Raw genomic sequence first — 24,844 nt, forward strand, 5'->3', positions numbered from 1 at the left:
TCTGCTTGTCAATGTATTCTTCAGCAACCAAGTGACATAATATGACATAATATGCACTTAATTACATTCAAGGTTCCAGTTACGTCAGTTGTTGCTATTATAACCACAATCAGTTTCAGGTTATTAACATAATGCCCATAACCAATCTATAGTTATAACCATGCCTAATCTATAACTAATCTTCATGAATCATAAATATTTCAAGGAAGAGAGTCTGAACCTGTAAAGGTTTATTAGTTCATAAATAAACCCTAGCAAGTTCAGAATCTTTCATGTAATTTTTTTCTTTCTCTTACTCTTCCATTTTTCTATTGTTCTCTCTTCTTCCTTTTAATTTTTTTTTCTCCGCCTTCCTTTCTTCTCATTTTAGTCTCTTTTTTAATGTCTGCCCATTTTCTTTATTTATATTGTATCTTTCTTGCTATTCATCTACTACCTATGATATCCCCGAATAGATGCGTGTATGTGTGGGGAGGGGGGTAAAAAGTGGTTTAGAATGACTAATTTCAAGACAACCAAATAGGTTTTATCATAACACTGTGAGAAGAGGAGGACTTGGACAGAAAAAGGTGGGAAAGGAACCGTCACTCAACCATTAGTAAGTCTGAACGTGACAAATGTCCGTCACCTTAGGTCTGATATGAAGGGGACAGGGACCCATTAGTCTCGCTGTTCCACAAAGGTTTTGTGCGAAATCACGCACCGCAAATTGCCGAAAATTTCTTCTTTAAACCATTAACCCAATAATGAAGGAAATTGCTCCCCCCCTAGAAAATCCTAATTACCTAGACGCCATCATTAATCACAACGAACTTTGTAAGCATACTGTGGTTTGTCTGATTAGCCCCGTGTGTTCCTGGGAACACACGGCATTAACAGTGATTTGAGGACAGATCTGACTTTTAGAACATAGCAGGAAATACCAAGTCACAGATGACTGACTGGTCAAGATCTCCTCGATAAAATATCGACAAAGAAAACGTGTCTTGAACAACATATTATTATTTGGTACACGACACCCTCTTACTAATGAGAACGTTTTTAGTGTGGGGTGCTGCGGCTGGAAAAATATCCTACTTTTTTTTAAGGAGGACTAAATGATTCTCGTTGTCATATTTTTAAAAGAATGAAAGGGTCGGTTGAACTTTAGAAAATTCATTTACTGAAAAAGAGGTCAATCATTAAAATAAACTTCCGGAAAGTGGTGTAGCTGAATGCCTTTAAATCTTCAAGGTGGACGCCCGAAATAAATATTTGGAAGGTATTAATTTAGCAACAAATATACCTAGCTATTAGTACTGAGGTGCCTCTATCGGGAACAACTGATGCATCAAATTATCCAAGGATTTTTTTTTTCTTGTGATTCCTGTATTTATTCTGAGTAGGGTGTGCATTAAGTGTTTCATTACACCAGATTTAACACTAACATTAATATTAAAATGATAATATAGAACTTGATGACGACGTTTACTTACAGAATAACAATGCGATCTTGCCAAAATCGTAACTTAGGTAGTTTTCAGAAGGCATTTATCGTAAAAGCACATCACTAAATGTGTGTGACAGCATCACTACCTTGCCTACTGGAAGAGCGAAGTCGCAGAAAATCATATTTTATCTCCACGGTAGGAATTCTGGCTTATCTAATTCTTAACTCATAAACAAGTCATGTACTATACATATTTAACAAACTTTTGTGAATGGAGCTGTCAAAAAGTATAGTACATATTACAAAGGTCAGACTTTAATCGCAGTTAAATGAGCAGAACGAAGTTTGCATTTCTGACATCTCTGTATAGGCAACTTTGAGTATGAATATATTCCTTACTCCCACTAATATTTTCAACAAATCTGGAATCTGTTCTCTGGAAATCTAACCTAAAAAAGGAGGCTAAAAAATAGATATGGTCAAACAATGCACATATCTTCTCTGCCAGTGATATCGATGATATTGTCCTAATTTCTCCGACTTCTTGCTTTCAAAAATTTTTAACTTTCCATATAACCGAAAAAATCCACGTATTTGAAGAATAATTACTATCAAAACTATAAAGTCCGACTAAATATAACAACATTTTTGAAACAGTAATTGAATATAAATATTTAGAGGACATCATTCAAGTAGCAATGCAACATCACAGGAAGTAGGCAAAAGAAAACAAGTACTTTGGATATCTACTCTGCACATCTGGGAAACTATCGTGAAGAAATATAAATATTAAAATAACAGCGGTATTTTACACCGGCTACATTCGCTATACACTAAATAAGGCTGCGAAACCTACACCCTTGAAAGAAGAAAATATTTAATCATCTCACACAGAAAAAAAAAAAAAACGTAAGCGTAAAGGACTGCATCTAAGATGAAACGATCAGAGACGCATCCGGCACAGTATTATAAAATGATCTAATTGAAAATTGAGATGAACAGAATTTAACAAGAAGCCAGGATGGATGGATATACAGAATCACAAACTGATATTCTAGAATATCATTTGATCTTATATCTGCATACTAACTGTGACAAGTAGAGAACTTATCATAGGATGCCACACTGGTCTTACTAACTTCTGTAGGCAGAAAATCTTGTCAATAGTAGAGTACACCAACGGCTATATAAGTAGGAAACATTTTTCTGAAGTCTCAATGTATTTTTAGCCAATTCGAGCTTTCTATGTGCAAGGCAGTCAATAAGAGCAAACTATTCTGATCCTTGTTATAAATATTTAAAAATAGCTAAAACTGTTTGACTTCCCATCTGAAATTAAGACAATGATTATGAGACGTGAGCTATGGCTCAAAGTAGTATTCATTCACTTAGCGATGAATTCAAAATTAGCATTCATTGTTTATAAAGATGACTTGAATTTCGAAAAAAAAACAAACCAATTAGTATTTTTCCTAAATCGTAATACTACTCACTGAAAGGTAGTAGTTAACAAGCCAAATGCAATCTAAGCATTAAATGTCTTCGGTAATAATTAAAATATTTCTCAAACCACGAAGAGCAGAATAAGAGACACCTGTCTCGTGCGGTTCTTATACATTAGGGACATGTAGTAGATCATATTCTACTTGCATTTAATAACATATGTTAGTGTTTTACATCCTGCTATTATCAAATCTTTTGCGCTTATAAACATCTGTTTTGAGGAAGATCTGTTAGCCAGAAAACACCAAGCTTATCCCTCCTTATTTTTCGCGCCCCTGAAGCTCTTATCTAGTCACTGTCATTTGCGTGACTCTGAGGGCGTTAAGACAACCATTAAAAGACGCCTATCACACCCCTTCTTCTTAGAAGTAACGATACATTATAGGAGATCGCAGAATTTTCCAGGGGCTGTATATAGGAATTCGTCTTCTGACCAAACCAAAAATAAAAAATAAAAGAAATAATAAAATAATAATAATAAATAAATGCTAATCACTTATCATTCTGGCTGAGATGTTCCTAATTTTAAAGATAATATCACATTAGAAAATTTCTAACCGAATATTATTGAGCATTTCTAAATAGGTTACTATCACATAATCATTATTAATTTTGTTAATTGGCAAAAGAAACGCGATATTATTACAGTAGGTCTTAAACGTAACTTAAATCGATAACAGGAAAAAAAAACACATTAACTTCGTATCAAACCATCTCTTTCGAGTTCGTCCATAATTTTTTTTTATATTTTTATATTCCTCAGTTACAAATTTACAGATGATCTATCAGTCACAAAAATTACAAATTCCATAATAAATAGAGGATCTCATTCTCCCATGTTTACATGGGCGAATGAGATCCGAAAGAATTATTAATAATAATTCTTTATTTCAATACCTTTAGCTTATTTATTTACCTTATTCATCCGTCTGCAGAACATGTTTAAATGGCCATCTAATTAATACAGTGGAAAAATATCAGGTCATGCCTTCAAAGCTAATAAATTTATTATTCTTCATTTTTATGAGCGATAGTTATTACTATGATTTCTTTGCTTCTTCTAGCAGCAAATGCATTATATTAAGTCTAATGGGAATAGTTTTCAATAAGTTCGTGCTGCTCATCATCATTACAAGCAAACTGCAATATGTCTCATATTTTATTTGCTTTAAATAAATGTAATAATGCATTTCTCGTTTTTGTGTATGAGATATATATGCAAGTTATTTCATTAGAAAACGCTATACTCCCAATTTTTATTCGATACATTGCTTAATCTGCAAATTCATGAAAAAGTAAATTGTAGTAAAAGTTTTCAGTTTTTGAAAGGGTTGAAAGACTAATCAATATACTCATAGATTGCATCGGAAAAATAAATATGATAAATGTTTTGTTTTGTTTTTTCAGTTGGAACAGAAAATAAAACATATCATTTAATACGTTTTAGAAACTCGCCTATTTTCCCAAAATGTCAGAAAATTAATTATAACCTCCATCTCTCAGCCAGTACTGTTACGTAATTTCTTTATTTTTTAAAATTATTATTTGGCATTGCAATAACAAAGAAAGGAAGTTACCACTAACTTTTCTTACTCAGGTATAATGTCTAGCAACTTAATTAAAAAGGTAAAATCTCAACGTTAAATCTTCCTGTATAACACAAATATTAAAACAAAAATAAACTCGCATCATAGTAACAAAGTAAAAAAATAAGTAAACATATTTTCGGTGCAATAAATAGATTTTTAACTCAAGCATTGTAGTAATCCGAAAAAAGAACAAAGGTAGAAACTCAAGAGGACTTTCTTTGGGGTGTGAGGAAGCTTTGATATTAACGCAACAATAATTACTATTGATGGCTTAATTTAGTCACAAGCACACGAGGCATATTGCAACAGAACAAAGCACGCTTGTTAAATTTTTCGTAAACGATCAGCCAAGCGTCAATCACCAATACCTGAACTTCTTGCAGTCCAGCAGTACAGTAGTGGCATAACTGGAACAGTATGCTGATGTGCAACATTCTGTATAGTAGTTATTTAAATTACTTACATCAGCCAGGTGATAAAATGAGAGTCATTCCTGTCGTCTGGTTAGCACACACACACTGATAGCGCAGCGTCTCCAAGTGAAAAGGGGATGTTAAGATACAGAATATTATCTTCCAACCACTTCCCGTCTCGGTGCTGGAAGAGGTAAAAGAGCGACTAGTGAACTTGAGGCTAATGACCTCCGATTATGCAACATCGATGCACATGGAAGCTGTAACCCAGTCGGATGAAGGAGAACTTAATGTGCGCGAGGAAGAAATGGCAGGCAGATAATTTCGGTGTCGTCAATTGGACTTATAATTCATGTTGAGGCCTGAAATAAACGAGATTAGATATTGGGAATTGATTAGCGATGTGTGACTGAAATAATTTATTAGGATGCCGAAATGTTTATAATGAAGGTCAAGGTTATTCAAACTGTGTCGTTAATGACTTTGACCCTTAATCAGGTATTATCAAAATACCTTCAATTATAATACTTCTTTGCTTCCGTGCTCGCTATAATAACATAGGTTTATTGTGCACCTGTAGAAATATTGAACTTATCAGACGTACAACTCTTCACATTTTTCCCCGCCATGTCTCTTTCACTAAAGTGAGCAGGCTTACGAGGCTTATGAGTTTATCAAGTTTATAAAAAAATTATACCATTTGCTTAAAATTTTTTTTTTTTGCATAATTAAGCATGTGTAAATTTATCCACTGATCCCTCATGAATTTTTTATTATCAATTTATTTTTGTTTCCAAGATTAATTTGTATTTCGTTCGTTCCTAAGATTAGAGATAATGAAGTATCAGAAAGCATTCATTTGTTACTAGATGCGATGTTTCAGGCTCTATCGACTTAGTGGAATTAACTTTCACTTCTATTTCATATTTATTAAAGAATTTGAAATTGTAAATGAAAAATAGTAGGTATCAACAAAAATGAACCAGCTTTTGTTTTGGAACCGGGTATACATAAAAGTAAACAGCATAAAGCTATCAATGCATTGTTTTTTATTTTATTATATTTTTTTAATATATTGTTAAAATAATTACTTCACCAGTGAGTGAATCAGATGCATTTCTTAACTCAACTGGAACTTCAATCTTTCATAAGATTGTGCTAGACCACAATACTGCGCTTGATGGCTTGAAAAAAGTTTCATGCAAAACCCTTAGCTCTCATCCCTGGTTATAATGTGATGAGATAAGAGATATATATCGGAAATTTAGGGGATGGGAGTGTCATAACAACATAAAAGTGTTACAAGATAATATAACTAAACCCTTTTACCCTGCTAATACGTAAGTTATATTTAGATTCAAACGAAAGTCAAGACTATTTTTTTTCTTTTTTTACATATCTTTCATATCTTTTTGTTATCATCATTTCTAGAGGAAATACCCAGCAAGGAAATACCCGCTGTCAGAATTTTATTCCTAATGTTTAAAATATGCTTGTGACATTACACTTATAGCATACTGGGAAAAAACGGTAAGCATCAATAAAAAGAAACTGAACTGAGTAAGAATCAAATATAATATGGAAATACATTACTCATACTAGGAATGGAGATTTAGAATGGAGAGGGGGGGGGAGAATAATGAAGAGATCCAGGAATGAAGAATTACAATGGATAAACTTTTTTCTTTGGGTGCAGAGAAAAAAGAGACTCTTGATAATATGGAATTAGCACACGCCATATAACAATCAAAAAGCTGAAGAATATTTCTAACATCTAAAATAAATAAATAAAACTTAATATCTCTCTAGTGGTTAAACAATATGGTTCTACAGTGAACAACTGTGTTTTATTATTATTATTATTATTATTATTATTATTGGTTATCGATACACTGTCACACATACCGCTGCATTAACAACAAAAATACCTGCCAATGTCCCGAAATCAAACCTGTAATACATGCAAAATACCTTGGTCTCTACATAGATTGCCACTTTAAATGGACAAAACATAGAATACCTACCTACCAAACTCCGGATCATCGCAGCAAAACTCTTCAAAGTAAAAGATCCAACATAAAAAAACACTTATATCACGGTATCTGCGAATCCCTACTCAGATATGGTATTACAGTCTATGCAAACACATCAAACAGCTACCTAACAAAATTAGAAACACTACATAGGAAAATTGTGTCAACAGTGATTTGGACACCTTACACGCAACAACCAATATCCGACAAGCACATGGCGACACACAGAATCTTGAGCATAAAAACCTGAAACACTACATAACATTAATAAGGAATTACTTCAACATCACCTATCGAAACAGCAGAGACACGTATCTTATAACACGATCTACAACAACTCTCTAGATCCCTACACCTTCAGCAACTCATACGGTTCATTTGCGAGATCACATCAGATACCCACGCAACTCAACAACCTACCAAGAAATTTCAAACACATAGACGACTACAGAACATTAAAAAACGAACTCTGGAAAATATACCAACAAAGTTAATATACCATTAACTTTGTTGGTATATTATCACAAATCACCAGCATCCAATGCCTACATCCCATCCATAAACAGTAACAACAATAACATAAATAGTGAAGGCTAAATCCCACCCTCTTCATAAAAGCTAACCCAAGCTTCGAAGTAGGTGGGATTAAAATGCCTCATTCATCTACACGTAATCCTCATAATCAAAGAATGCAGATTATGTAACAAAACAGTCACAAAAAATAACAAAAGGTGTATACAATAATGAAGATACTAATATTTAAAAAAAATTGTGAATATGTAAATAAACTGTATAATAATAAGCTATGATATTGATATTGAAAAAAAATTATTATTATTGCATCCTCCATGGAGTCGACAGGCTCATCGTGGGAGGTTCGTTCAACTGACAACATATTTATCATATAGAATCTTAAAATTAAATTTTAAATCTTAACACTCCTTGGATTAACAACACATTCTGGTAATGCGTTCCATTCACTGACAATTCTCCATGTAAAAAATCTACTCCTCACACCCCTCTTCACCACACTTTTACATAACTTCCAGGGATGACATTTGGTTCTCCTCCTCTCACCTTCTTTTTATAATTCCCTCTGGTGATCTGATAAAATCCTCTCACTAACTTAAATGTCTCTATCATATCACCTCCCTTCCTCTTATCCACCGAAGTCTGTAATCCACATTTCTTCAACTTCTCTCCATAGCCACCATTCCAAAGATTTAACATTGTCTTAGTCACTCGCCTCTGGACCCTTTCCAATATCTCCACATCACACTGAAAACCAGGTGACCAAATCTGAGCACAACAGTCCAAGTGTGGTCTGACCAGTGCTTTATAGATGTGAAACATAGATAGTAAATCTATGTAAATATAGACAGGAAAGAAAAAAGGGCATTCTGGCCGAGTCGTTGGACAAAATTCAAGACTTAAAGTTGTAAAAAATGAATTGGAGATGTAAAATTCCGTCACTGAAAAGAAAAACAACAATGTAATGGTCATAAATTTAGAATCGTCCAATCCTATCCCACATACAGATGGCAGAGAATCTCAGGATTTGATTGATAAGTTTTGAACACGTTCATTATCCTACCGTTTTGGCTGATTGTTAGACAGTGGAATTAAAATAGGAAAGAGATTAAAATGGCAAAATTTATAGTTGAAATTCATCTCTTGTGAAAACGGAATACTGATTTTTAGAATGGTCTTAACTGGTGGAAAATAATCAAGAGATTTTTCCAGGATGAATATGCAATACCTCAGTTTTATTATATTTTGTTTGGTTGTCATGGAAACGTATGGCTCTGCGAATTCGAATCCCTCCGTGGGCATGGATGTTTGTGATTGTCTTTAGGTAGGAGAACACCGCCCTGCTTATTGGAGGCCTGAAGTGGCTTGAAAAAGTTCCATGTTTGGTCATTAGAGCAGGGTTTCTGGATTATGTAAAAAATAATTACGTTTATCCTCCATGGTACTAATGTGCTACCTATGGGTGGGAGTCACAAAAATGACCATGAAATTTTGTAAAGTGATTTGTTTTGGAAAAGCTAAAATTAAAACAAGATATAAAACTGTTTAAAACATCTTAATCATCTAAACTGATAGATAAAAAATCACAAAATAAAAACTTTAAATGTATGGCAATGATGTAACTAAGGTATTGGGATATTAGTGTGTTAGGTAACTAAATGATTATTGAGAACCCAAAGCTGAAAATATGATTATAGAGATGCCTTTAAACTGTTAATAAAATATTTGAAATTTACAGTTCAATTGTTAGAAAAAAGAAAATGGCGACAATCATCATAACAATTACCATTACAGACTCGATTAACATTTATAAACTGAAAAATCCTTAGAAGTTAATTGAAAAAAAAAACTGATTAAAAAACTTGTCCAGAACACGTTGGCTAGGAGCAATGACTGTAACATTGCATTAAAGGACTGTTTAGCAAGTGATCTACATCTTTAAGGAAAAAATCACTTTGCTTAGAACGTGCCATAAAGTTGACATGAGGAGAAGAAACTTAAGACAATTCTATAATTTTTAAACGTAATCGCACCCTACCGTACGTTAGTAATATGGAGTAGGTATAGGTCAGATAACCCAGAGACTAAACATAGTACTTTTTCAAGCTACACCGAATCCAGATCTAAAAATTTTAAAAAAATTTAAAAATTAAAAAAAAAAAAAGTCAAGTTAAGATTGTGGTGTGACTGCATAACATCAATTTCGGTGTAGTGATTTAGAAAGGATTAAAAATAACACAGATATTAGGATAATACTGTCTATTAAGAGATCTGAAATATCTTCATCGTTTAATAGAAGTCATAACAATAAATTTTCCAATATTAGTAGCTCTTGGATGGAGAAATATCTCCTTCACTGAATTCTTCCTGCATTCTAAGTTGAATACACTGCTCTGAACTACGTGTAAAAAAGAGGGGGGGAGGACTAAGAAATTCTCTTCTATGATACACATACACAAATATCTAAAAATTCCCTTAGGCAGTTTAAGAATGTGGCAAAGTAAAAGAGCTGCACTGTGTGTGTGTGTGTAACGTACACAGCTTATAGAAGGGATAGCGAAGATAGGAATCTACCTGACGCTACTTCTGGGTAAACAGATTCCCGACACGGAAGCCGATCGATAAACGAGTGCTACAAGGCTGAACGTAGTTTATAATGTGCTTCGGTTAACCGTTCAAGTCACACGAATAAAAAAATATATATATTAAAAAAACCGCAGCAAAATGGCCGATTTTTGACATCGTTCCCCGTTGGAATATCGCAATTGGTAGAGCCACAAGCACAGGCCCATCCCTCTATCTGATCACTTGAATTTAGCACAGCTTGGATCCCTGTAAGCTGTGTCTTGTCAAGTTACGGAGTCTGGCAGGTGAAGTAGCTGTCTGACGTTTGGTATCGCAGTTGACTGACAAAAGTTATGTCACCTCCAGCGTTCTCACACATCAGGGGACTTCGCAGCTGGTCGTGCACGGAATAGGAAACATTTTCTTATTTGCGGTCAGGGCCCTTAACTAAATGCATCAAGAGATCTACCAAATCATCGTAAACTCTTGATCTCCTTGCAATATTTCTGAGAAAGTCTTGGGAAGCGAGAGAGAGAGAGAGAGAGAATCACATTTTTCTATGAAGGTTTCCTAGAGGATATATTATTTGAAATAAAACTTAGAAAATAAAATATAATAACTATGCATGGATAAAAGAGGGAAGGAGAGAAGAGAAGAATAAGATGAACCGATGTAAACGATTTGCAATAAGTTATAGTGCGTTTTAGCTTTAGGCGCTGAAGGCAATTAATTTTGTTTTGCTTAATTTTGTCATAATGAATGATCTGAGTGAAAACAAAATTAAAAAGATTCAACAACAATTTAAAAGATATTTAATGCTAAATATAATTAAATTTCATCCAGCTAGTTCGGAATTATTACTACAATTCGAAATGTGTTGCCATTAAAAACAACTCCAATAAGAAATGTCCTACGTGGTCATATTGTAGTACAACATCCTAAATCTGAATTTTTTCCCCACTCAGCCAGAGGAGTGTTGCATTATATAATTGAGACATAAAATTCAATATACAAATTGAGATGCCGAGATATTTTTATAAGAATTCCAAATACCAAATTTTAATAAATGTTTAGCCGAAACCTAGACGTAACCTGCTTGCGTGAAATGCATTATAAAAAAAAATAATAAAAAAATTCAGCAACAAACTTGAAGAACTCTTATAACAGTCTTCTTTTATATATCTGATTAGTTTTTCTGTATACTGATTTGCACCATCAGACCAGTCACTATCACATTTGGAATAATTTCACTTATTTGGTATATTCAATAGCTGAATGTACCAATTTTCTGGACTAGGTTTCTAAGCTAGTTCGCGGATGAAGAAACAAGTAATACTTCATTCTGTGCAATGAATTGGGTGAAGAAAGTGAACTTCTGAGATAATTTATCTGGTAATCCATTGCTAAATCTGTCTTTATTTATGAATTTTAATTATACCATGAAAATCATTTGCTATAGACTCTTTTTTTTTTAATTTCTTTTTGCTATTTTCCTTTGACGATTTTTTAAACAACAAAAGATAGCAAGTGGAAATGAAAACTTTTCTTTCTTCATGGGAATATCTTTTATAGTTTTTGAAATATTTTTCTAAAAAAAAAATTGACTTCACATTTTCTTTCCTAAAATTGAAAATTGGTAGAAACGTACGTTGAATTTATTTGGTATTCATGTGATGGCATTCCCTTACACGAACGCAACTGAAGGACTGGGAAGGTCTCACGAGGAGGAATTTTCTAAGAAAATGTTACATCGAGGAGCCAATAACAAACGCCATTATTTACGATATAAATAGTCAGGAATAACAAACGTAGGTTGCACATTTTAAAAAATGCCTTGTATGTATAATAAAAATTATACATACAAGAGAAGAACTGGTGGCAATTACAACATACAAAACACAACCTCTTAGGATGATTGGGATCTTTTTGCAACATTCCGAACAAGAAATTAATATGAACTTATCGGATTAATATTATTCTACTGACTATAAACAATACTAATTCTGTAGTAAAGATTTTTTTGAATAATGTCAAGGGAAGAGTGGGGGCTCAAAAGGCTGAGCACATTTAAATTTTGTCCAGGATAATAACAAGTTATTACTCAGATAATTCGCGGATAAAGAAACAAGCAATACTTCATTCTGTGCAATAGGTATGGTGAATTGAGGTGAAGAAAGTGAAAAACAACAGGATGGGGGTATAATAAGGAACACAAATACGTGAAACAAATTGAGCTATCTAGACGTATAAGGGAAATCACAAGTCTGGTGGTTTCAAGTATAATGCATCAAAAACAACGGGTCTAGTGGCTAGAGGTAGCATTATGTGTCGCAGAAACAGCAGGTGTGCTGTATTGTTAGTAGAAATACTCGTGTGGTTTTTTTCTTCAAGCAATTGTCTGCCAGATTCTGATTCTCCCTCGGCAATTCGCCTCGTCGACTACTTAAATACTGACAGCTGTCCTATTAAGGAAGCGTATTTAATATCGGGAAGTACCCTTCAATCTTTCTGCAGACGAAATCCAGACGAATGAGACAGTGACATTGTAATGACTGCGAAATTAGAAGGCGCTGTCGTGTGGCCTGCACAATAGTCTGCAGGATCCTCTGGAGCCAATGAGAGATCAAATTAAAACAATTTGGGCATTAGGAGAAACAATTAAACTGTCTTAGTGCGAGGGTAACGTGTCGAAATGGTCTATAGACGCGGGACCACACAGAGATTGCGGGATGGGTGGGGGGGGGATAAGATGATCGGTAACTTTAAACACCACTTGTCAGATGAACACGAAACGTTTATGAGTTTGGCCTTGGAAGCAGTTGGTTGGCGAAGTTGTTCCCTTTGTGATCCACTGGATGCTTCTCTTGTTGTGTGGATTCTTAGATGGAGAAGAGACGTTACCAGATCGTTGGCAGCTGTGTCCAGAATTAATGATAACTGCGTACAAACGGCTGTAAATCACTGTAATGAGTCGAGTGTGTATGCGTGTGCACACACACGCACGCACACACACACACACACACACACACACACACACACACACACACACACACACACACACACACACACACACAATGTTATGCTAATCCAATAGCCCCTAATAAGCGGTTCACCTTCAGTATTATGAACCGAATAATATTTAACTGATATACGCTTACCACTGTAATGCATCCGCTTTGGCAAATACCCACAAGCAATTTTCCAATAGGAAGTTGAGACCATCTTTATCTACTGTTTAATAGCCTCGTTATCTCCTCTTCGTTTCTTTTTTTTTTTTTCCTCCAAAAGGCAGATCAAAATTCGAGCACAGACTTTTCTAAATTTTACATCTAAAAGTCGCCTCATTAATCTATTTTTAACGCATAATACAGTATTGATACAGCTATGAAGCTATATATGTATATATTATGTAATATACGTTCAACGTATGCTCAACATATATATCAAACTGTGTTATATCATATCATTTATCCCAGTGTTATAAACACCATTTAAAAAGAGCAAGACGGTACACTATGCTGTACACTGTTGTAGAATATTTAAACTGAATTCTCTTTTATAAAGGCAATTTTATTTATTTTATTTTGAATTTGTAATATTGGAATTATTTGAATATATTGCTTGAATTTGGATCCTAAGTGGACATTCAGATTCAACAAACTGTACTTTTTCTTATAATTGTTTTAATCCCATTATATTTTATTTATTTAATTTTTCATTTAATGTTTCGGTTCTCTTTCATATGCTTTTCAATTATGCATACCTAGCTCAACGACTGAGAGTTAGATGTCACACTTTCTTATAGTCTTTTATCACGGAGAAAAACTGGTCCTACTAGAAAGTGGTTGCATATTGATCACATTCAATCTGTTACACACTTATCATATCTTATATTTCTATTTATTTTATAAATAAAAATGTCTGGAGAATCTGCAGTTGGGATTATTTAATTATTTAAATCCCCTTCCCCAAATTGATGTTTCAAGGTTCTATGCGCGCGCGCGCGCGTGTGTGTGAGAGAGAGATAGAGAGAGAGAGAGAGAAAGAGTAATCCATTTAACAGTCAACGGGATTGATATTTTGTTTCACTTGCTAATATTAAAAGAAACAGTTCTCTCAATAGATTAAACGGATCTGAACATATATCTAACACAAATCATTTTGGCACTAAGAATATTCATTGTCGCTGGAAATTCTAATCTAAAAACTTTGATAAGTTCAAAAGGTGTCATTTATGAGAATTTTCTTCTTTTTTTTCCCAATGCTCTAATCGTCTGAATGGAAGAATATTATCATGTGAGAATGGAGAATAAACTCTCTTAACCTTTATATTTCAATTTAGGTTCACTCATCTCCCTTTTTTTTCCTTTATATAATGAGGACACGATCACAGACGAAGCCGAAATTGGGCACTGAACATAGTTCGTGTCTGCACATATTTGAAACATGATTTTTTCTGCTGTTTCTGCTCTTTTTACTGTGACGAGACAAACCCACTTTGAAAGCCCGAGGATAGAATTCATGACAGTTGCCTAAAACTCGAATCCCCTAGTCGAACCGGTTAATATATGGAAAACCCCTCCAGGTCATGTCGAAACCTGATCGGTAATCTTGTATACGTCGAGCGTATTGGCTTTGCTACAACATTTTCAGCTGCTGCCCAAAGGACATAGTTGTATGATGATTAAGAATTCGGTCTACAGTGACGCAAAGGAGAGAGAGAGAGAGAGAGAGCAGCGGCAATAACAAGTTTCCAGCGAAGGAAAAAAGTGAGTTGGAGCACGTTTTTCTACTTAGACGACGAACTGTTAGCCTTGAAAACAGAAGCAAGAAGATGGTGATCCCTCTAGTGCTTCGCTTTGCTTTTTTTTTTTATTATTATTTTTAAGAGAAAGCAACACACACTTTCTCTTTTCATGTCTTGCACAAAAAGATTTCTCATTTGTGTATGACCAGTTACGACCGTATTTGTAGCATTGATAACTAAGGCTGTATGAGAGACGTATTCCACATCTCCTACACGAAAAAAAAAAAAAACGACATGTTCGTCTGTGCAATTGTGATGTCATCAATACAGCTAGTATTATACTGATGACACTGATCAATCCTCCCCCCCCCCTCCTCCCTCTAAACTGGCATTGGGTCCGTTGCCTAGATGTACTGACAAGCAGGCCACGTGTGGCCTAGTTCTTTTATGGGGAGTTAGAGGGGGAGGGAATGACGTCATTAACTCTCCTGTTTGCTCTTGACCTAAAAAAAAAAGCTGGAAAGCCCTCAGAATATTACGCGTGCTGTACAGACCTAAATGAGATTCATGGCCGACGTGATAAGAGAAAGCGACAAGATCCAGCCATGTTACTCTTCATCTTCACACTTACACACAACTCTAATAGATTTACTGAAGGGTCACTTTTAAGTATTACTAGCCTTATGCTTTACACACTATAAGCGCAAATTGCAGCTCTGAGAGTCAATTTACTAGAAAATTGTTTCGAAAAAATTGCTAATCAAATATAACTGCATTCACATGTACTTATTAATAAAAAAAACTGTTATATTTACTATGAATTTGCAGCTGCAAAATTGTACACATTTTTAATTAACTGGATTTTTCTTCCTAACAGAGTATGCTGATATAGACAAATCTTCCTCAACTCAGAGTCAAAAGATTGCACGCCCATATTTTACATGAATACAATAGAAAATATAAGGAAATAGAAAAATAAAAACGGGTATACGCCCACTCTCACATACAGAGATGGGGGAACAGTGATAAAATCCCAATAAATGTAAAGAATGGTTTATAATAAAGACGAAAAGGTGGGCAGAATGACAAAATTAAAACAAAAAAAAAAGACATTAGGAATTTTTCTCCAACTGGATAAGACGTATCCAAAATATTGTGAGCTCGAAATTATTTGAATATTTCGATCTACCATCGTGTCAAAATTTTAAGACTAATTAGAAAATTATTTATGTAATTTTTCGCTTGCCCATTTACCCCTCCCGCTCTAACTACTAATCATCATCCCCCCCCCCCCACACACACACTACGTATCCCAGTACAAAGTTTATACGAAATCTTTCAAAATCCAGTTACTTTCGATAATAATATAAAATGTAGTGAAGAAACAAATTAAGAGAATCCTCTTTTATGGTTTTATTATAGTTGGTGTAGCAACAGAAAACGATGGGAAATTTCTAGCAGTTTCTAAGATAAAATGAATATACAGATTTCTTGAAATATAGTTTATCAGATCAAAGTAATACACATCAAAGAAATATTATAAGTTAGATAAGAACAAAAAAAGTGATGTCAAATTCTGATATGTTGAGTATAGTAGAAGTAGGTAAAAATAGATTTTTTAAAGATTTCCAGAAAATTAATTTAGTTTTTTTTAATACCTGGATAAGTGAGCTTAAAATTATTTTAAATGCTCGGATTCACCCATACACTAATTTATATTTATTACACAAATATTGATAAACAGCTGAAAAGAGTATTATTAGCTATGAGTCAAATCAAAAAATTACCATCATGTTATCGGCGATTTAAATGTATTTTACACTAGACATATCTATACTTGTTTTATAAATAATTTGAATAATAGCTCATCCATTAAGTTATTTATAAGCTAAGCAATGAAGTTATCTAAATTTCAACCTAGAGTTGTATACGATAATGACTGAATCCTCTATATTCTAGTCTGAAAGTCTCCATTCGGCTCGGCCGCAAAAATCTGGTCACCATAAATTAAAAAAAAATAAGTACATCAATTACAGACATCGAGTGTAACTAATAAAATTTGTAATATGATTAATGAACCTATGTTTTTGACATCTAAACGTGGAGTTAAAATTTCTTCCAAATGAATTTAACTTAACTTGAATATATTTAACAGATGCTAATAACAAAAAGGATGAAGGAAGATTTTACAACGTAATATCGAAAAATAAATCTTGCTTATTTGAAAAAGATAAACAGCCATCGAAGGATAAATTTATTCAATTTTATTCTTCGACTTCCAAGTTTATTTTCTGCTGCAATCTCTTCATTTCATCTTCCTTTCACCCTATACAAATATGATTCTTCTGGAGAGTATATGTGGAACGGGATATGAACCACCCTCATCTTATTCTAGAATCATAACATTTATAGAAAATAAAGAGAATGGACTACTAATACTACATGAACGAAGTATGGAGATTTTCCAAAAAACAAAGTACTTGCCTTATGTTTGTGCGTGAGTTGCGGTGATGCACGTTCTGGATGAAATAGCTAAAGGATACGGGATACGTTATTAGTAGGAAAAATCCAAACATGTGTGTGTGTGCGCGCCCTCCGGGTTACAGTTCTATATTTCTAAGCGTCCAACTGTCAGGCGCTACGGCCTTGAAACAGAAATCTCTCTCATTCTCTTTCTATGTGTGTATGTGTGTGTGTGTGTGTGAATCACAGTTGGATTCTACCTTTGTTTAACCCTGAGTAGTTGGGTAAAAAGGGGAGTTTTTTTGCACGTATGTGCGACACTTGGGTTAAAAAAGCCTTTGATTCAACGGCCTTCCCCATCACATCCGCTTTAAAAGAGAGAGCGAAAGAGAGAGAGAGAGAGAGTAAGACCCCGCAAGTCCCGTTTCCCCCTCTGACCTACATAAGCCTGTCTGTCCGGGACAAGGCAGACCTACATTGGTTTCATGAAAAGGGGGGCCGATTGGCAAACGGGGTTCAACCCTTGACGGGCACACATACTGCCGTGGGAAGTGCTGTTCTTGGTCGGCGTATGCCAGCTGCTCATTACGTCATCTGCATTGTGATGTGTCTGATGACGACGGACAGACGGTGGAGACGTTGAGAAAGGGATGAAAAGGTGGGACAGGAAGAGGAAATGGCTGTCCAAGACTTCTTCGTATGATTTTAAATCAGAAGGATCGAACCGCTGAAAGTACATTCGCCAGCACTTTCCTGTTCTAATTAGCGCCAGTTCAACGTTATATGCATAATGATTAACCTCATTAATTAGGTCAAGCTTTTTTTCAAATCCAAATATTTTTCATAACTTTTCGAACGAATAAGGCCCAACTTCTACAAATATCAAATAACCATACTTTTATTACACATGACTATGGTTATATGGATATCCATACCACACATATCCCAATAAGTGCAGTCCAATTTCATTTCACTAACGCATTAGATCCAATAGATATTATCGCAACTTGGCTTCTTATAAACTTAATTTTGGTATTTCACAGAAACAGTTTACTCATTCCATACAAGGTGAAATCTTTCACTTAAATTAAATCACTAGTTCACTTGCACATTGAACAAAGATCTACACAATGATGAATTACAATGATAGTTAAAAACTATCATTGTAACCACATCTGAAAATAACTCTTTTAACATAAGTTGATAACATCACCATCGCAATGCACAATGGCGAAGAAATAAAATCATTTGCAAGCGTGCTCTATGCAAAACCACTATAAGATCAGATTAACGGCCTGGATGGTCAACAAGAAGAGGTGCGTAAATATTATTTAATAGAAAAAAAATCGAATGAGGTGAAGAATATTTTAACACTGTTTTCAAGTGTTTACTCGATCAAACTATCCACTACGACTACATCTCGATCTATAACTAAAATTTACAAAAGCTGCATACATGTCTCAACAACTAAGGAAATGGAAATGCTCTGGCAATCTCGTAACAGAGAGTGATAATCATCATCTCAGCGAAATGTCCTAAAATGCACTGAAACGTGCTTTTAAAGTATTATTTTTAACTGTATACCTCTTCTGTGGAATAAAAACTACAACCGAAGACTCCTCTTCGGTTGTAGTTTCTTTAAAATGTAAATTCGTTCTGGATTTCTTAAGAAATCCCCCCCACCAGAAAAAAATCATTCTTGTTTACTTCCCTCTCCAAAATCTATCAGCTAATTAATTCTAACAGAAGTCTTCGGAATGGTCACATTTTTCAAACTATATGAACTTTCTCTTGGAAGGATGTATGGTTTATTCGGTAAATAAAGTATCCTACAAATGACACTAATCCTTCTTTTCCCATTTGGAACTGGCCAGAACAGAAACAAACCTCGCTGCAGGTCAGATAGTTCCATCTCTAGAAGTCATAAATTCAGCCCTAAGGAAAACTTTCAGAAGCTTATTATAAATACATAGTAAATCCACAACCTGCTATTAGAAGCTTTAGAAAGCAAAGATGTAATACCAATTACCAACTATCGTACATTTGTGTAACAGCAAAATTTCATAAAACTCTCAGTGAAAAAATAAAAAAAAGTATCATATTTTGCGTACATTGCACACTTGGACTACTTAAAAGTGGCCGTAGGCTTCTGCGATGGTATTGGAACCCAATACTCCATAACATTAGGATAACAAATTTGTTATGTTCTGAACACTCTCGCCTGAAATTACCCATAGGCCTATGTAGAAATTTTACGTGAATCTCGCGAAAGGGAGTTACTCTATTATCCACTTGTATTAGTGGATCATGGGTTGAGCTAAGGGTTAGAAATTCTGGAAACCCAGCTCTAGAGACCAAACACGAAACCTTTTTAAGTCACTTCAGGTTGCTCAGTAAGCGAGGTAGTGGTTGGGCGATGAAATACCCACTATCACTGGGCCCAACCAGCTAAATATCTAAAAGACAGGATGCGCAAGGTCTTCTCTATTGTTGTCAAACGCTCTTATTGGATGCGCCAATGCAATTGTTATTGTTTTGAATTACGGTCGAATGAACTAAAGCCGATGAGGGCAGTGTATTTATGTCTGTTATTGCGTGTGTTCTTCTGACGGCTTCCTGTTTTGGAGAGATGAAAAAAAAACGGAGTTTCAGGGAGGGAAAATTTCGCTACCTTCTTACCTTTCTTCAGCACGAATAATTGACCAACTTGCTCAGGAAACTGCAGATCAGAATCTCTATCAGCAAAAAAAAAAAATAAAACGAACTTTGGTCTATTTCAGAAACATCTCTTCTGTTGCGAAGAACTAGATTTCAAAATTTATATTTACTTATTATTCCTTATAAAAACGAAGTATTCATATATTTCTTTTATTTGTCCATTTTTATACAAAACATTTACCTCAGTTCGACTTTTTTCTATAATATACAACTTTGTCTACATTTTCATTCTGCATGTGGCATATTTTCCCGACAAATTTTCGTCAATTTTTCGACTAAATTTATTCGCTTAAATTTCAACTTCGAAATAGTTTCTTTTTGATACCATTGCGTGTTATTACCAATAATACCAATTAATGCATATTATCAATAATATGTTCCAAGACAGTCCATGACACAGATTCTACACTGATGAGCGCATGGCAGAAGCAGAATCATTGTAAGAACCAGTAAGCTCCTTTTTCGTGTGTCGACTAGCATAAGTTGCAGAACATGTCAAGAACACTAGATCATAGAGTGTCTGTCATTTTGAATACAAAACCAAAGACAGCATTTACTTATAAAAAATCCTGTAAATCTTCGTTATCGTTATCAACTCAGCATTTGAAGTTGAATTAATCACTTCGCTTACTTAATGATATTAGGAAAACATAATTTTAGTTTGCCACAGAGCTTCACTTCCCATTATCGGAAACCACAACATCCAACATCATACGACCAAAGATTACTCTCCAGTTAAAATATTCAACGTTTCGGAAATCTGCAAGCAACACCGAATGAAATACAGCAACACCGGTATTGAAAAATAGTTCCATTTTACATAATCAGAAAAATAAAGACAAAAAAAACTTTCAGAAGAATTTTACTATCTTTGTGGTTCAATTTCCACTCTCCCGTTCTCCTCCTCCTCTTAAGATGCTATAAGAAAGTACCTTTGATCCAACAGCAATTAAAATGTCAATGATATGTTCAAAACCAAAGAAAAGGTGACAGGACAAATAGTATTATTAGGATTCATTTATAAAATAACAGTCCAGAAATTAAAGCCATTCCTGATATATGCAATTGTGACTCTGAATAATTATATCATTCGATGAATTCAAACAACCTTCACTCCATACGTTATCTAGTCTGGTCTCTATTTAAAAAAAAAGCTCAAGTATTAATACTACGTAAAAATGGCACACGCTGCATATCGTTTCAACAAATGTTTTTTTTTTTTTTTTCCCTTTTGGAAAAGGAAATCGTATACTCACATTCATCTTTCCTTAGGAGGTATTGGTATCTTTAATTCACAGAGAACAAACTATTCTAGCTACCTTACATTCTCAAAATTCTGTATCCTACCTTTGAGCAATTTTTGTGCCAACAGGTTGCGATTGGAGATAGAGGCTGTAGTTCTAATTGTGATGCATCAATAGTAGCGTTACAACATATCTTTCATCACTGCGAAGTCTCTGAATGTATCACCTGAACTGCAATCTGGAGAATAGATAGACAGAGAGACTATGCAGATGTGTCTATGTTTGATCTCCCTAGGACACCACTGGTTCCCTCACAAAATGCGTTTCATGAATGAATTCAGGTGAGTGTTCTACCCTGGCTATTTACTCACTAGATGACTGGTGGTTTTGAATAGTATATTTATTTTGGGAGATGAAGTGTCCCAATATATTTTCAAGGACATCTATATAAAAAGCCTATCTAACACATGGGTGCGTGGCCAGTATGACCATATTGATGTGCTGCACTTCCTTGTTTTGCAAGTACTTTCCAGAATACTAATATATGAGTAAAACATTAACTTTTAGTAAAGAAATTAGCTACTTTTGGATAGACTTTTAGGCTTTTCCATGGAATATTTCCACCATAACTTAAAGTTAGGGAGGCTTGCTGGGGTTTTAGCCTGATTCAGAGCTCCTATTTATCCAAAAGTATTCTATGGAATTCAGAGATGACAAACCTATTTTCCATCGTCAAAATAAATGCGTATAAGCTCGATTTTATGGGAAGGAGTATTATGGTGAATATCCGAAAATGAAGGATCTAAGTTTAGAGAATTGCTGTAAATTCGGGAGAATTCTCCAAAATGCAAACACATAATATGACATTGACAGTTTTCTGTAATAAGACCAACAGCTTCAAATTCCGATTCTTGGAATTAGTTAATGCTTGGGAACTATAGGGCTATTAAGATACTGGCCAACATGCATGCCCCTGCAAACATCAGATGCACTTAATGACAATTTTGTAAAATTAAAAAAAATAAATATTTCTGCACATTTAATATGTTGATGATGACCAACACCTTTTTCTACCCACTGCAGGGTGAAAGCTTCATCTAATACTCTCAAAGTGACTCAGTCCATCTTGGAAGAGTGCGTATATACTTGGATGAATGAATGTATGAAGGTGAAAGCACAATCATTCATACCCTTGGCGGGATTTGAACCCACAGCCTCTTAGTTGGAGAGCGGATACGCTAACCACCCGGGTACATTTAATATATTGTTCTGTAATATCTACAATTATTTATGGAATTATAAAAGAGACAAATGAATAGAATAATAAACTTCGCTCTTTGGCCTTCATGGGCTCTGAAAAAAAAGCATTTAACTCCATTTAAACCTCAGCTATACCTAGAATCATTCCTGAAACAAGATATAGGAGAAACATACATAAAAATCTTAAACTCTATATATAGTCATATCACTTCATTAAACTGCAAAAGGAAGAGGGGAAACATTTCCAATAAAAAATGAGAATAAGACCAGGAAATATATAATATCTGCAAAACTCTTGACAAATTGCCTTTTGGTTCTATTGGCAGAAGACGTAGAAATAAAAATAAAAGGAATTAACTCAAGTATCTCGTGAAATTCGGGTGAAGATAAAATTAAACAAAACAAAAGAAATGAGAAAATTTAACTAAAAAAATTAACTAAAATTTAATTAAAAAATTTTTTAACATCAAAAAGAAGGGAACTAAAAGATGGTAGAAGATTCATAAATGTATCTGGGGCAAACTCAAAGATGGACAAATAGAAGAAATAAAAAGACGCCTACTGACGTCTTGTGGAAAGATGAACATCTTCAAAGGCCTCAATATTGAAAGATATCGTCTAATTCATTTGTGAATTAGACGAATTAGTGGAAATATTTCGACCAATGTGCCTTACCCATAAATAATCGAGTGTTGTTATTCAGAAATGGAATGGAATATTCTTGGTGTGACGATTAGAGATAGGCTAGCATTCCATTTGATAAGATCGAGAACAGGTGTAGAGAATATCATCAGTAACACTATGCATTCAAAAGAGAGATGGACTGGACACATTGCAGGGTATAACAATGCATGATGGCCTAAATTATTTACAGAATGGAGACCTGTGGATAGTAGTAGGCAAAGGGGAAGACCAACAAACAATTGGTTATTTCTGTTGTTATTATTATTCTGCTTATAAAGTGTTATTTACTTTCTTCATGTAAAATTGAGGAATGCTATATTTCTAAGATGTTTTTCAAATTAAGATATCCGAAGTCTTACCAAAGTTTTACACAGCAACTTTAGAAGCATCTGTAGGTCAGCTTCAAAAATGCAGTAGGTGAAATGTTCTTAGAATGCTCATTTTCTATAATAATTATAAGGCATAATTCTCTCAGAAAGATAAAAATGTAATCGAGGGTTGTTAATTGTGTTTAAAAGTCGTGAAAATACATTCTCTGATATAACAATAAAATCCGAAATATGGACACCTGATGCTATTGTCCAAATCAGGCAAACCCGAGATGTTTCTGGGAAGATGAAAATTACGACTAGGATCACATAATATGGGTTAACTTAAGTTTGTGTTTTTTTGCATACTAAATGGGAATCAGCTTCTGTCCATTTGAAGAAAGATGTTTATTCCAATTGCGCCACAGAAGTGTTATTGAATGAATAACAGTTCTGGCCGAATGAATAATAAAAAATTAGTGGTAAGCAGTGGGTTGGCAGATTTTATATACAAACTTGATCTTTCTCAATCGTTCCCTTTCTTTCTGTTGTGTGCTGCTCTTGCTACTTCCTCTCTTTCTGTCTTATCAGTTTATCATTTTTTCGGTCTCTTTAAAAAAAATTTAAACCAGGAAGTGGATATCATTTTAAATTGCTGCTCAAGAACATATTCAAAACAATCACGGGTAAGAAATTAAAATCATTACAACCATTAATAACAAGAGGTCATTTGTAGTAACTGATCGGCAGTATAAACAAGGCGGTACCGTTAAATGTTTCTAAACTGCGGTTGAGCTAATTCACGTTAATTTATTCCTCCATCGTTATGGCACCAAACCGCTTGGTAGTTAGGTAATAAGAAAGTAAATTTTCGTGTATTATAAAACATACAAATTACTCTTTTTCCCCCTTAAACTTTAATTAGATCATCTATAAAGCTGCCACGATTTGTATAGGGAGGGAAGAAAAAGAGGGCAACTGACGAATCCATTGTTTGGGGGAAAGACGTCAACTGCTTTAGACAATGTTTCACGCATCAAGATGATAACGATAAGGTTTATTAATGGATGCTTTAATCCACCCGGCGAAAGATAAATTACCAATTAATTTTCGATCGTTAATCTTTTAACTAGACTGCATTAAGCGAAAATAATTAACTTACAGATCCTCTTTCTTACATGGGAGCTCACAAGTTTCGTGTTAATAGCCCTCCAAACCATATTTTTTGTTCGATTTATGGAGATCAACCACGACACACTGCGTGAAATTTTTCTAAAAAGTTTTTTTTTTCACGTGCTTTCGTATACAGCATACCTTTGGCAAATTTCATATAGTCGAAATACACTCAGTTTTGGTG

General features: G+C 34.4%; 1 long non-coding RNA gene across 2 annotated transcripts in view; it reads right to left on the bottom strand.

The window, feature by feature from the left end:
- Nucleotides 1–24,844, bottom strand: part of LOC150093928 (uncharacterized) — a 159,312-nt gene that overhangs the window by 133,830 nt on the left and 638 nt on the right. Inside the window, exon 1 of one of the 2 annotated variants that reach the window (XR_016550333.1) lies at nucleotides 4,985–5,036. The exons of the other annotated variant lie outside the window; for it this stretch is intronic. This is a non-coding gene — a long non-coding RNA (uncharacterized LOC150093928). Of the gene's footprint in view, nucleotides 1–4,984; nucleotides 5,037–24,844 lie in introns of those variants that run through there. 2 annotated transcript variants of the gene reach the window in all.

Source organism: Typopeltis vanoorti, chromosome 23 (assembly GCF_054136105.1).
Source record: "Typopeltis vanoorti isolate ZY-2024b chromosome 23, IOZ_Tvanoo_1.0, whole genome shotgun sequence".
In the NCBI taxonomy this organism is placed as follows: Eukaryota; Metazoa; Arthropoda; class Arachnida; order Uropygi; family Thelyphonidae; genus Typopeltis; species Typopeltis vanoorti.